This window comes from Sus scrofa, chromosome 15, assembly GCF_000003025.6.
Source record: "Sus scrofa isolate TJ Tabasco breed Duroc chromosome 15, Sscrofa11.1, whole genome shotgun sequence".
In the NCBI taxonomy this organism is placed as follows: Eukaryota; Metazoa; Chordata; class Mammalia; order Artiodactyla; family Suidae; genus Sus; species Sus scrofa.
Genome location: NC_010457.5, coordinates 71,366,917 through 71,382,731, shown reverse-complemented (window position 1 = coordinate 71,382,731; position 15,815 = coordinate 71,366,917). Strand labels below are relative to the sequence as shown.

At 38.4% G+C, this 15,815-nt stretch overlaps 1 protein-coding gene across 17 annotated transcripts in view; it reads left to right on the top strand.

Moving 5' to 3' along the window:
- COBLL1 (cordon-bleu WH2 repeat protein like 1) overlaps positions 1-15,815 on the top strand; it is a 154,747-nt gene that overhangs the window by 115,764 nt on the left and 23,168 nt on the right. The gene's annotated exons all lie outside the window — the stretch shown is intronic.

Genomic DNA, 15,815 nt, shown 5'->3' with positions numbered 1-15,815 from the left:
CTGTCTTTGTTGAGCTCTCAACTATAGTGTTTTGAATAGTGTCCTCCCAAAAGATATGTCTAGGTCAAGGATCTAGAGATGAAGTAATGCTGGGCTTAAGTTGGGCTCCAGTCCCATGCTGGTGTTGGAATTAGAGTGGAGACACAGGCACAGAGACACAAAGGAGAAGGTCATGTAGCGGCTGAAACTACAGTGATGCTGCCATAAGCCAAAGAGTGTAGGAGCTGCCTGAAGCAGGAGGAGGCAAGGAAGGATTTTCCTTCAGAGGAACACAGCCCTGCCGACACCTTGATTTGAGACCCCTAGCTTCTAGAGCTGTGACAGAATAAGGTTCTGTTGTTTGTTGCAGCTCAGTCCTGGTAATTTGTCATGTGTTGTGGCAGCCCTCGGAAACAATACGTCCGCTTTGTAACCCAGTTGCAATGTTGTTCCACTTGCAATTTAAACCCACAGTTGTTTATTGACTCATCACTACCTGGAAGTCAGTGTATTTAAAATCAAACTCACTTTTTTCTTTTCCTCCCAGATTGAAAAGCTCAAGATCGTCTTTGATGTTTTTTTTCTATTTCTTTCCACATCCAATTAGTGACTAGCCCTTCATTCAGTCTCCCTTCACAGTGTCTCCTTGTTCCTTTTTTCCATTCCCTCGGCTCAAGTCATGCCTCAGGGAAGCCCAGGGCCAGGAGGATAAGGAAATTTGTACTTAACTTGTCTTGCCCCTTCTTGTTGTCAGAATACAAGAACGTGGCAAGCTGCTGCATTTATATATTGTAATTATCACTTCCCAGTTCAGAAATTTTGGATAGCTGGCTGGTATTTTCTGTGTTCAAGGCTCTCAGCAAACATCACAATTGGGGGTGTGCGGAGAACTCTACTTTCCTTCCTTCCCTTCTTCCTTCCTTTTTTCCTCCTTCCCTCCCTTCCTTTTCTTTCTTTTTAGCTTTATTGAGATATAATTGATAAAAAATGTAAGCTATTTAAAGTATGCATTGTGGTCATTTGAAATACATACAATTGTGAAAAAATTCCCCCTAATTAACACATCCATCAGTTCGCATATTAGTTTTGTTTTTGTTTTTGTAAGAACATTTACATTCTACCCTCTCAGCAAATTTCACTTATATAATGTCGTCAGCTATACTATGATCCTATACTCACTGTACTCACATTAGATCCTCAGTTCTTATTTATCTTATAGCTGAAAATGTATCCCTTTTTACCAACTGCACTCTATTTCCTCCCACCCCCTCGTCACAGTCAACCTCTTCTACTGTTTCTATGAGTTTGACTTTTTTAGATTCCACATATAAGTGATACCATGCAGGAGTTGTGGTTGTGGCTCAGCGGTTAAAAACCCGACTAGTATCCATGAGGATGCAGGTTCAGTCCCTGGCCTCTCTCAGTGGGTTAAGGATCCTGCATTGGCATGAGCTGTGGTGTAAGTCGCAGACACAGCTCAGATCTGTTGTTGCTGTGGCTGTGGTGTAGGCTGGAAGCTACAGTTCCAATTCCACCTCTAGCTTGGAAATTTCCATATGCCCTGGGTGTTGCCTTAAAAAAAAAAAAAAAAAAAAAGAGGCGTAAGTGATACCATGCAGTATTTGCATTCTTTGTCTGGCTTATGTCATTTTGTGTAACACTTTCAAGGTCCATCCATGTTGTCACAAATGGCAGGATTTCCTACTTTATCATGGCTGAATAATATTCCATCATGTGTGTATCACATATACATATTTTTAACACTGCACATCCTTCTTTGTCCATTCATCCATGCATGGACACTTACATTGTTTCTGCATCTTGACTATTGTGAAAAATGCAGTAAACATGAGAGTACAAGTATCTCTTCAATATTCTATGTTTATTTCCTTTGGATGCATACCCAGAAGTATAATTCCTTGATCATATGGTAGTTATGTTTTTTAAGTATTTGATGAAACTCCATGCTATTTTCCATAGTGGCTACACCAATTTATATTCCCACCTGGAGTGCACAAGAATTCCCTTCTCTGCACATTCCTGCCAGCACTTATCTCATATATATATATATATATTTTTTTTTTTTTGTCTGCTCCCACAGCATATGGAAGATCCTGGGTCAGGGGAATGAATCCAAGCTGTGGCTGTGACCTACCCCCCTACTGCAGCAATGCCCGATCTATAACCCACGGCATCAGGCTGGGGATCTAACACTTGCCTCCACAGTGACCCATGTAGTCAAATTCTTAACCCACTGTACCACAGCAGGAACTCCTCAATTCTGCTCAGTTTTGATTGCACTCCCATAAGTTTCTCCTCAATCTTCTGCCCTTTCCTTCTTGGAGGACATGAACTGATAAAGGGTTCTGTCGAGTCCATGAGAAGATGCTAATTTCTGCTTTGTTTTCCCTATAAAATAGACCCCAATACCATACAAGGTTTTGTTTTTGTTTTTGTTTTTTTTGTCTTTTTGCCTTTTCTAGGGCTGCTCCCGCGGCATATGGAGATTCCCAGGTTAGGGGTCTAATCGGAGCTGTAGCCACCAGCCTACACCAGAACCACAGCAACTCAGGAGCCGAGCCACGTCTGCAACCTACACCACAGCAACGCCGGATCCTCAACCCACTGAGCAAAGCCAGGGATCGAACCCACAACCTCATGGTTCCTAGTTGGATTCATTAACCACTGCGCCACAAGGAGAACTCCTCTTATATTCTTGATGATAGCCATCCTAAAGGTATAAGGTGGTATCTCATTTCAGTTTTGATTTGCACTTCCCTCGTGACTTATGATGTTGAGTACCATTTCATGTACCTGCTGGCCATTTGTACATTTTGGAAAATTATTTATTCATTTCTTCTGCCCAATTTTTGTAAAAAAAATTATAATTGATTTACAGTGTTTTTCCAATTTCTGCTGTATAGCAAAGTGATTCAGCCATGTATGTACACACACACACATACATATATACACACAATCCCTTTCTTATATTATCTTTCATCATGGTCTAGTCCAAGAGACTGGATATAGTTCCCTGTACTATATACAGTAGGACCTCATTTCTTATCCCTTCTAAATGTAAGTTTCCTCTGCCCAATGTTTAATAGCAATTTTTTTTTTTTTGCTATTGAGCTGTATGAGTTCTTTATATATTTTGCATATTCCCCTCATCAGATATATGATTTGCAAATATTATCTCCCTTTCTGCAGGTTGCTTTTCATTTTGTTGATGGTTTCCATTACTGTATAAATGTACAATTTTATTTTTAAACTTTAATTCCTCATCATTTTCAGTATGCTTCTAACTCTAACCAGATTTGACACCACTTGTGCAAAAATCCTGTTTCCTGTCCTTTCAGAATAGAATTATCCCTCAGCTCTGTCTCTTGCATTCTTACCCAAATTATACTTGTTTTTTTACTTGCTTCATAAAGAATTTTCTAAACATGCCAACAAAGTGATCTTACTTTCTCTGAATTTGTCTCTCTTGTGCCTTTTTATTTTAATTCACATACGTGTAGGTATTCATATGATATGTATTTCTAAAGATAAAAAGGTAAATACAGTGATAATTCTCCTTTCCTACCCTGCCCCCAGTCAAATTCTTCTGCCTGTGAGCAACCAGTAACGGTTTCTTGTGATTTTTCCAGACATAATTATTCATATTTAAGCCATTACTCATCTTTTATATGATTTTTTCTTAGATGATCATATGTTTCATGTACTTTTGTTATACCTTGCTTTTTAGAACTGTAAGATGTATTTTGGATATTTTTATCAGTATATAAAAGGCTTCCTTCTTAAAGGTTGCATAATATTCCATTGATGGATAGAACATGCCACGTCTGCAACCTACACCACAGCTCACAGCAACGCCGGATCCTCAACCCACTGAGCAAAGCCAGGGATCGAACCCACAACCTCATGGTTCCTAGTTGGATTCATTAACCACTGCGCCACAAGGGGAACTCCTCTTATATTCTTGATGATAGCCATCCTAAAGGTATAAGGTGGTATCTCATTTCAGTTTTGATTTGCACTTTCCTCGTGACTTATGATGTTGAGTACCATTTCATGTACCTATCCTCTAGAGATAAACATTAAGGTTATTTTATTGCTTAAAGCTTATAGCATTGTTAAACTCCCCCCCCCGGTTTTTTTCTCCCCAACCAGATGGCAGGAATTGTGTTTGCCAGAAAAATTCTTAGGATAAGTAAATTTTAACTACAGCTTTCACACAGTCAGGTAGTGTGTATACATGTGGGACTCTGTCCCACAGAATTTTAGCATTTCATATGTGGATCTGATAAATTTCCAGAAGTACCTGAATACCTTCAAAATTACATACATTTTTTTTTTTTTTTGTCCTTTGTCTTTTTGTCTTTTGTTGTTGTTGTTGTTGCTATTTCTTGGGCCGCTCCCACGGCATATGGAGGTTCCCAGGCTAGGGGTTGAATCGGAGCTGTAGCCACCGGCCTACGCCAGAGCCACAGCAACGCAGGATCCGAGCCGCGTCTGCAACCTACACCACAGCTCACAGCAACGCCGGATCGTTAACCCACTGAGCAAGGGCAGGGACCGAACCCGCAACCTCATGGTTCCTAGTCGGATTCGTTAACCACTGCGCCACGACGGGAACTCCTACATACATTTTTAATAGTAATTAGTCCAGGTGGTTCTTGGCAATATTTTCATTAAGCTTTTACAGAAAAGCCAGGATTTTGGCAAGGTTGTATTGAAAGCTTAAGGACCAACAACTAAAATGTAGCAATCATTATGTAATGCCTATAAATCAAATTGACCCCTAAATTGAAATTTCTTATATAGCCAGATGAAAATATTCAGGAAATACAGCAAAATATATATGTTTAGGGGTGAATTTTACTTATTTTACTGCTGGCTTCTTTTAAATTTAAAATCAAAGATAGTCATTATCACTGTAGACATTTTATATCTGTTTTAACAATTCAGTTTTGAATTAAAAAAATTTTTAAAGGCACTGTTTTTACCGATTAAAAGTAATACCAAGTTGGGAAAAAATTACTGGGGGAAGGGGGGAAACAGGACAAAATAATTTACAAGTCCATGAAGAATTTTGGATACATTCTTACCCTGTAACTTTTACAGTTTAGGAGATAAAATAAACCACAAGGGTGCGCTGTTTAACAGAACTACAGCATCCAGATTTTTCCAGGTTTTTTTGGTTTTTTTGTTTTTTCTTCTTCTACCCGAAGCATCCTTTCAATAAAGCAGAAAGAAAATATTGGAAGTAGTTACACATTAGAACTAGCAAATTCTTATATCTAGTGGGTAAGTTCCAGAAAACAGAGCTAGAGAAATAAATATCAGAAATGCATGTGATTTATAATAGCACAGTTTTATTCATTTTGAGCTTTTATTTTAATGTTTTTTAAGTAATCATTGATATTATATTTGCCTTATACAGGCTTACAGATAAGTCAGTCTATCTTCAGCTTGGAAAAATGTTGTCAACCACATTTATTTTATACTTTTGGGCTGTCTATATTTACTAATTTGCCTCATTCCTCAAAGGCATTTCTCAATACTGGCAAATTAAGGTATCTGGGTAGTGACTTTGGAGCTTCAAAATAAATGTTCACATAAAAGGCTGTTGATTTTCTGAGCTAATTGTGGCAACCAATTGTGCAGTTTCCAAAGAGGATTCAACAATGATCCCAGTTAGTAAAATAATTTATCCTAATCCTTTTGGAGAACATTTCTGCATCTAAAATTATCTCTGTCCACCTAAAGAATATATTTTAAAGAATATGTAGTTTACTGTCATTGTGACAGTGTCTTTTGCACTTCCCTGAATTTTTTTCTATTCTTTACACATGGTTTCAGGTCTTGTGTCATTTTCCTTATAAAGGTGATTATACAGTCTTCTATGGAAATGTTCATTTGGAAGAGAAAACTATCCAATTAGAAATTTTTTGGCAGTTTTTCTTGGTACTTTCAAAGCATTTTGTGAATATGGTTCTGCCTGAAGATGTGAAATGCCATTTGTGCAACAACATATGTAAGAGATGGCTCCTGCTGTCATTTATGTGGACTAGATCTCATGTATTACTGCATAAAATGTGGACTGTTTTTTACATAAGACTGTCATTATTTTATACATGACAGAAGTCAGAAATGCATTGACTTAAAAGTGACATAGAATTCTGGGATTGAAACTAGGTTCAGAAATCCAGTTTCTATTCCATGTCTGCTGACCAAGTACCTGTGAAGAGCATGTTTAATGAAATCAGTGGCCAGAGGATGTCCTAGTATTATTGACAAACTAGCCTTTTAAGCCTATTTTTTGAGGAAGAAGAGTTGGACAGAAACTGTGTGATCTTGACCATAGAATTTACAATCCTTTTGGTGAATTCTTCATTTTTGCACTTTTGCTGTGGCTTTGTTGCTTGGAGTTATGCACATATACAACAGAGTACCCCTTTTCCTGGGCTACTAGCATGGCATCTTGTTTTCTTTAGGATATTGACTTTTGGCTGAAAACACAAAAAGGAATGCTCTTATTTGGGCATTTCACTTGGTCTCATTTTGCATTCTGCTGCAGAAAACACTCAAGTGTTGAGAAATTGAAATTCTTTGCCATACAGTATTATGCAAGTGAAATTTAATACTTAGAGTGTTAGTTTTTTAACAGCTGATTTTTTTTAATATTTGGCATTATTCATCTTTTACCCAATTTTATCTTCTAATATTTATCATGCTTTATGAACAGATAAGATGATAGATTGTGATATGTTTATGGAATGTATAAGTACATATTTGGTCTTAGCTTCATTTAATGAGTTTAGCAGTTATATGTAGAGTCATTAAGGTTGTCATAATGAAGCATGCATTTGCAGTTTTTAAGAAATATACCTCCTTTTAGTTTTTTCTACAGGTTATCACATAACATTTCATTTTCACCTCCACTCTCCAGTTATATTTATTATATAGAAAGTGGACACACACATAATTCTACAATTGCCTAGGAACAGTGGTTGCCATGGCATCTTCAGCTTGATATACGGGATACAGCTGTCTGTTCTTCCAAAAATATGACTTATTTCATTCAGTAGAGAAATGCACCAGCACAGTATAATATTTAATGTGCTTCCTTTTTTAAGGCTTTTCCAGATATAAAACATAATTTGTATTATAGTCTTCATCAGATTTTCAAAGGTCCATAATCACACAAGAGCAGAAGTAATGACTAACGTTTCTATAGCACTTATAATATTTCAGACAAGGCTCAATCACATTATGTATTTTATACTCACAAAAGTCCTGAGCCCTTACTTTTTAAGTTTCTGCCAGCTTTACCTCTGACCTAAATGTAGAGAACTATGCTCATTATAAAGTTGTTAAAATTTGGAGGAGTTCCTACTGTAGCTCAGCGGAAACAAGCGGGTTCGGCACCTTGCCTTGCTCAGTGGGTTAGGAATCCAGCATTGCTGTGAGCTGTGGTGTAGGTCGCAGACGTGGCTCAGATCTGGCATAGCTGTGGCTGTGGTGTAGGCCAGCAGCTATAGCTCCAATTGGACCCCTAGCCTGGGAACTTTCATATGCCACAGGTGCAGCCCTAAAAAGCGAAAAAATTAAAAAATAAAAAAAAGAAGAAAAATAAGTTGTTAAAATTTAAAGAAGAACAGGAATAGGTTATTTACAGAATTAGTATGGATTTCTATTCCTTATATAGTAGTTTATAGAAGTGTACCTCTCTGAAGTACATTAGTTAATAAGATATCATTGAAAATACTCAGTGTTAGGAGTCTTCCTTTACAAGTTCTCAGAGTATGAAGTTTACTTAGTCTTTCTACTACTGTGACCTTTGGGACCTCATGGTCCCAAAGACATGCCTTTCTGGAGTTCCCATCATGGCGCAGTGGTTAACGAATCCGACTAGAAACCATGAGGTTGCGGGTTCGGTCCTTGCCCTTGCTCAGTGGGTTAACGATCCGGCGTTGCCGTGAGCTGTGGTGTAGGTTGCAGACGCGGCTTGGATCTCGAGTTGCTGTGGCTCTGGTGTAGGCCGGCGGCTATAGCTCCGATTCAACCCCTAGCCTGGGAACCTCCATATGCCGTGGGAGCGGCCCAAGGAATAGCAAAAAAAAAAAAAAAAAAAAAAAAAAGACCAAAGACATGCCTTTCTCTGGTAACCAGAATTTACCAGAGGTCAGGGCCGAGAGAAGCAGGCTTCCTTCCTGGAGCAGCAGTGAGAAAATTGTCAGGTCGCTTGGATAATTCCTGCTGTTAGCCTTGACTCTTTTTCTGGAATGAACTGAGTTGGCTCCAGTTTGTTCCTTTACTCTGGTACAGGCTCTAAATCAGTTACCTGTGGATGTTGAGTATCCTGCCCTGCCCCCAGATACCCCTCTGTCTGGATCACTGTGACCTCAGAGAACCAAGGTTCCCGCCATCATCTGTCTTTTTAACTTGAGCCTGATCTCTGATCTCTGCCTTCTTCTGGTTCACCTTGTCTTTTTTTCATTCAAGTCATATCACTCAGGCCCTCATCTTTGGGTATTTAAATAATGTTATAAGTAAGGAATTAGCACTAGCAAGACTTGGTTATATGCTTTCTCAAAGTATGGGAGTGTTGATGAAATGAAAGCAGACTGCCTCAAGAAGAGAAATGTAAAACCCTGTGTTACATTTTGGGTTATCTATCATTTAAAAGAGGCAGAAGATATGAAATGTGTGAAGAAGATATGTTCAGGTCAATGAGTTTGTTAACCAGAGAAGACAGATGTTATCGTTCACTAAATGGTGAGTTTAAAACTAGATAGTTTTGAGAGAAATTAGTGAGAAGCCTGGCCACTCAGAATCCTCTGAAGAGATTTAACTTTTTCTTAGTAACCCAAAACGTCTCAAATTAAGAGTGGTAGTGGTCATTTAGATAACTATTAGTGAATCCCACTCTAATTTTATTGCTTCTTCTCATAGAATTTGTTTTAGAGATTGATAGAAACTCTTAAAATTGGCAGAAGAGATGACTGCTTTCACAGTGTGGCTTAAGAACTCCAGGCTCTGATACTGCTGCCCAATGTCTCCTTTCCTTAATTACAGTCATTTGGCACCTAAAATTTGTTATAGCCCTTCACTGATAATGACTTTCTAAAGTCTAGGTTGACTTAAGGAGGATAAGACTTTCAGTGCTAGCAATGAAGGATCTTAAAACAAGCTTATGGAGAGAAAAAGAAAAGAGAATATACAAGACCTAGAATTTTAGGACTAAGGAGTAAGTGCTGCCCAGGGGGAAAAGAGTGTAGAACAAGGAAATTCAGGGCAGCAAAATAAACTTGCTTTAGACCCACTAAAAGACAGCATGCTATGTGAGAAAACATCATAAACAAAGAAACTGGTATGTGCGCTTTCATCCAATACAAGTCAAAACACGTGTGCTCGCGCGTGTGCCTGTGTACAGGTATAAGGAAAAAAGTTAGACACCAACATTTCTATGAGGTGACCTATATTTGCTAGGATTTAGTGATTTTCCTTTCCCTTTTTCCTCATCAATGTATGTTCGAATGTCATAGGAGATTGTGCTAATTTTATGATGAAATCAGTAATAAAACTGATTTCACTGTAATAAAAACTTAGCTTCAGACCTTTGCCTACTTTGACATTCAATAGAATATATTCCACTTCTATATTATGTCCACTGTGGTATAATATGTTTTGAAGCTTAAGAAAACTGATTTGTTGTTTAAGTTGTAAAATTATTTTAGAATTCTTCCATCAAAAGTTAGGAGTTCCCATTGTGGCTCAGTGGGTTAAGAACCCGACTAATAACTATGAGGATGATGGTTCAATCCCTGGCCTTGCTTAGTGGGTTAAGGATCCAGCATTGCTGTGCTGTGCTGTGGGCCGGCAGCTGCAGCTCTGATTCAGTCCCTAGCCCAGGACTTCATATGCTGCAGGTGTGGCCCTAAAAAGAAATAAACAAACAAACAATAGTTAAGAGTTAAAGCTTGATCTTTAGTTACATGAAAGTTGGGTCATTAGGATACAATTCACTGTAAATTAGGGAAACCTAATGTTAATTATAAGATATTTTATAATACTCTATAGCATTTATTGAGACTGTCCAGGATGGAAAAGGATTATGGGCGTCTGTCCCTTAAGAAGAAAAGAAAATTATATGAGTTTTCAGACAATTTTAAAAGGTTTCTTTGGTTCTTTTTAACCTCATTACCCCCCCCATGGAAATCATATTATAAACAAATGAAAATCCAAAAGCTTCTAATAGAAACATTTAATAACATCATTGAAATTGGGCCACTGTATTTCTATCCTTTGAATCAGTCTTTTAAAAATTATTTTCCTATTTGTATTCTTTTAACCAGAATTTATTGATTTCAATGATCCATATCTTATATTTCAACTATGATTAATAACTGATCTAATAACTAGCACAGAGCTAGTCCTAAATAAACCTACTGAATGCCATTCAATTCTATTTCCTTCAGGTAAATTTAGTTCCTTTTTGTTGTTGTTGTTGTTGTCTTTTTGCCATTTCTTTGGGCCGCTCCCGCAGCATATGGAGATTCCCAGGCCAGGGGTCTAATCAGAGCCGTAGCCACCCGCCTATGCCAGAGCCACAGCAACGCGGGCTCTGAGCCACGTCTGCGGCCTACACCACAGCTCACAGCAACGCCAGATCCTTAACCCACTGAGCAAGGCCAGGGATCAGACCCGCAACCTCATGGTTCCTAGTTGGATTCATTAACCACTGAGCCACAACAGGAACTCCTAGTTCCATTTTAAACCAGTGAATTTTGATCTGGATATGAATTATGAGGGATTAACTATCTGTCATGTTTTTCACCTTGACCTTGCCACTTTCATTAGTGAATTCTATTTCTTTGTGCAATATTTTTCTTTTCACAGACCATAAAATTCAGTGCTGTACATTCCTGTTAGAGGTGCAGTTTTCACTGAAGGCCAGCAGACTTAGTGACTTTAACTAGAGTAAATAATTGAATATGTCTAATCATTAACCAAAGTGTTTTTAACATAGTAGAAAGAAACCTCTCTGTTTTCTTGTTTTGTAAATCCTTTGGACTTAAATATAATTTGATCTAAACGCCTTTTAAAAATTTTAGTCATAATTTGACTAGAGGAAATGAGCCTTGCCTTGGCAGTTCTTTCATTTTAACTGTTCACCTTAAATTTATGAAAAATTTATGAAATATTCAAATTTGTATAGGGAGGAGCTCCCTATACTCCTCACTAAGATTTAACAAGCTACTATTAAAGATATTTAGCTTTTATTAAATTCCTTTAAGGTAACATGAAGCTGCCTGAGGTGACTTAAAGGTGGGGTTTTAATACACAGTGAATTTGGTTTGTGCAGTGGACTAAGCACACATTGCTTAAGTTGTTTAAGATTGATTATAACTGAGGTTGACTCTAATAGGACACCCACTACCACTATCACTAAAGAAAGTACAGTCTTAGAATTCTTAGAAAAAATGTCTTAAGAGTGAAGAGATATTTAACTCTTAGCTGTCTCCTTTTATCGTCACATTTTACTCTAACCTCTACATTATAACCATCATTTGCTTATTTTATTTATACTTTCATTCACTTGAAAATAGGCCAATTATATGTAATTAACATTAGCTACTATTTATGGAGTGTGTACACATGCTAGAGGCAGCACTTAGTGCTTTACCCAGGTCACTTCACACAAGCAGCTGGTCCCTATGCAGCGCATACTCTTACTTTTTCCTATGTTGTGGAGAAGAAGGCAGAAGGTTGCAGGGACAATAAAATAAATGCCACATTCCCTGGTTCAAGCTCTGGCATCGACCCCAAAGTTCATGTGGTTGGGTAACCATTTCGCTGGCTGTCGTCCAACTTGAAAACCCTCTGTAAGCTCCTGTCCAATTAGACAGACTCAGACTCAAAATCCTGGTAGCTCAGCCCTGACGAATGCAAGTATAGAACTATTGGTTGCCTGTTAGGGAGCATATTCCTGAAGTGCACAGAACAAAACAGAGTTTAGCAATGCATTGGTGGCCTTCCACACCTTTTTTTTTTTCTTTTTTTCAACATTTATGTGGGAACTCATGATATGTTTACTTAATAACGATGATAGTTTAGTACGTCTGCTTTTTAGCACACTTGTGTGCTTGATCCATATATTCTACACGCATTCCACAGAACATACCAGTTTTCTTGGCTACAGTCTATTTAGGAACACCTAGATCTACCTTAAAATGCCCCCTCTCTTCCTGCAGGCTTCTACCCTAGAGATAGATGTTTGCAGTAGATATGAGGTCCCAGGGGTTCCTCTATTTTAGACTTAATAGTGATGTTTTAGTTATCACAAAATAACTCCAAGTTTGATTTTCTCTAGGCTGCTGCTTAGCTGATTAAAATTCTTAAGTCTCTTTAAAAAAACCAAAAAACAAAAAATAAAATTAAAAACACTTGTCTCTCTGTCTTATAGGAAGCAAGAAGTGTATATTAAGGTATTTCCTCAAATGCCAATACTAATGTCACTCACATCTCAGAACAAAACTTAGATTCTTATCACTAATCTGCTGATTATCCAAATTCACCATTCTCATTCCTGCCTTGGCCCATCTCATGTCAGTTGTTACATTTACGTTTCTATCATAAAGTTAGTAAGTTCGAACCATTAATTACAGCATGGAATCTAGTTTTGCAGGGAACAAAGTTGACCTGGTTGCACTTGGTGGCAGTCATGTTCTCTTCAAAAGTCTTTGTTCTTAGTCTTTATGGTCCAGTTGCAGGTCTGGAAACATAAATCCATTTTCTTTCATGACCCACCCACATGATAGAGTAAGGGGGTAAATTTTAAAGAGTTAAGGTTATACAACATGGGCTCCCCCCAGGATGTTCATGGCTTTGCCCTTCTAACATGAATTCCCTCAACTATCTTCACAAATGCTATCAAAATATTTTAGCATTTTTAACATTGAAATATTTGTACTTTGAAAAAATGTTAATGCTTTGTCCATAGAAATATAAATATCCTGTACCAAAAAAAAGTTAGCTTATTTTAAGACCTCTAGAGTGATAAATGAAATATATGAGTTTATTTTTATCCTGTCTTTGAGTTATTAGGGCCATATAAATGTGTGAGCCCATGTATATACATTCCTCCCTTTTTTATTTCTTTTCTATCTGCTCTATAATATCTCAACCAAAATTTAAGAGCTCCAACTCCTAGACAGATACTGTTGTCTGGGAAACTCATGTTGTGGTTTATCAGGTCATAGAAAAGACCAATAAATGTTAGCGGCTGGGACTCTGACCTACAGAAGAACCGAGTTATCACAGGCTACATGATGGCAATCAGTCAAAACATAGGAAGCACATTTTAGGCATGGAATTAGGAGGAAAATCAAATGCTACCATGACTTCATGCATTCACAGTTACTTACTGATCACCTACTGTGTTCCTACTGGTAATAAATTAGGTCTGTGATAGCAACATGGCATGCTTGAATAGGGCTTTACAGAAGTAAACTCATCAAGAAATAAAATATTTTCTACTGCCTTTGATGTTCTAGATCAATATTTTAAAAAATGGGGTGTCACATTGTTTCAGGAGAGTTTTTGCTCTTCTACCTAATGATCCCTAAATTTCTTACTTTTTTTAGATAGCAAGTGAAAGTTTCTGAACACAGAGACGTATCATCGGTATGAAGGTTTTTATTTAAACTTTATGTTCTACTCAAAATGATATTTAGATATTGCCGATCCACCACTACATTTCTTTCTCAGCTCTTTATCGCTGAGGGTGCTTCTCAAAGTCCAAATAGCAAATGAGGACCCACCTATACACCCACCCAGGTGGGGTGGGGAGAACCCTCTTATTTAATCAGAATTGGCTTTAGTGACTGAATCAAAATCTGGGTTTGAGTGACAGGCTTTAACTCTTTTCATGCTGGATTATGGAGATGTCTGTAGGAGACACCAGAGCAATGAGTGGAGCATGATGGCTGCAGCTACTGACCAGCTGGTATGGAAGTTGTTTAATGTTTTGACTACTGATAAGGCTAGGCTGGTGCCACCCTATCCGACCCCCTTAAAAGGTGAGTTAACCTTGGTGAGAGGTATGTTCTGCCAGGTGCCTGCCACTGTGGGCCCAACTCTGCTTCTGTCCCTGTGAGATGAGCTGCCTTCCTCATTAGTGCTTCACACAGCTGGCGGTGATGACAACTAACTCAAACTTGTCTCTGGGAGGGCAGGCTTCCTTTCTTCTTTGGCAGAAATATTACAATATTACAAAATAGTAAATTTGCTAAATTTTATGTAGTGTGTAGCAGGTCATAATGACTGACAAATACCTTATGAACTATGTCACTTCCCTTAGTTATATGTACATTGTCTCATAAGACTGAAATGGCCCAAGCTTTACAATAACTCCCTAGTCCAAGTTTATCAAGGCTTTTATTGGCAAAATAAGAAGGAAATATTTTGTTCATCTCTTTCATTCACTCAACAAATATTTATTGAGAAACGTCCATGAGCCAGACATTGTTCTGGAAATACAGAAATGAGCGAAATAGGAGGGGAAAAAAATCCTTGTCTTTAGAGTCAAACCTGGTGGAAGCAACAATAAATGAGGTAAATAAGTCATCTCTGTGTTAGAGAGTGATTAAATCCTGATTATAAAGATCCATTTGGGAACAGGGATAGGGAGTATTGGGGGGGGCAGTCAAGGAGGAGCTCACTGAAAAGGTGACAATTGCGAAATGACCTGAGGAAGATTAGGGGGTAAGTTATTAGAAGAGCATTTCCAGGGACAGGGAACAGCAAGGGCAGCCAACCTGAGGTGGGAAGACTCCTGGCACATTTGAGGAGCAGCATGAAGGCTATCGTGTTCAAGGACTAGATGAAAAGGAACCAATACAGAAAACAGAGTTTAGATCTATACAGAGTTAGGAATAATGCCTGGAAGTAAGAAAAAGTAGATTTTGCAGGGTGGTTAGCTCTGTTTAGTGCTGCTAATAGGTAGGATAAATGAGTTCTAAGAAGTAACCACTGATTTAGTCATGGGGGAGGTCATTGATGACTTTGATCATGTAAGGGGAAAAACTCAGTTTGTACCCATGTAGGGAAACACCCAGTTGTTCCTTACTCTGTGTTTTTTCCCTGTGAGTCGTCTTTGCTACTCCCACAAAACATTTCACTTCTTCTCACCAAACATGGGGAGGTTTTTCCCCATCCTCCTAGCAATCTTTAGGCACCAGCAAAGTGTCTAAGAAATTCAATTAAATTCCAATACCATCTACCCAGAAACAATCAGATTCCACAGGATAAGGTCTCAGTTCCACAGGACTGCCCTCCCTTTCCCATGCACACTGCAGACATTAACCATGAGTCCAGGTTATCAGCTGTGCTCCTGACCTGTGGCTATTGATTAGAGGTTCCAATGACACCCCTCCTTGGACTTGAGATACCAGTCACAAGCCCAGATTGTTTCCTACTTCTGATCAACAACTGGCTATAAGTTAGAGGTTCCTTTGACTCCCTCCTCAGGTTCAGTTAAATTTCTATAGCTCACAGAATTCAGGGAAACACTTGCTTACATTTACCAGTTCCTTAAGGGATATGCCAAAGGATATAGATGAACATCTAGATGGAAGAGATGTAGAGGGCAAGGTAGGCAGGAAGGGTCATGGGGCTTCCACAGCCTGTCCAAGTATGCCACTCTCCTAGCACCTCCAGCTGTCCAGCAATCTGGAGGTTTTGTGAACTCCATGCACTTGTGCTTTTATGGCAGCCTCACTTACGCATGACTCATTAACTCCATTTTCAGCCCTTCTCAAGAGAAT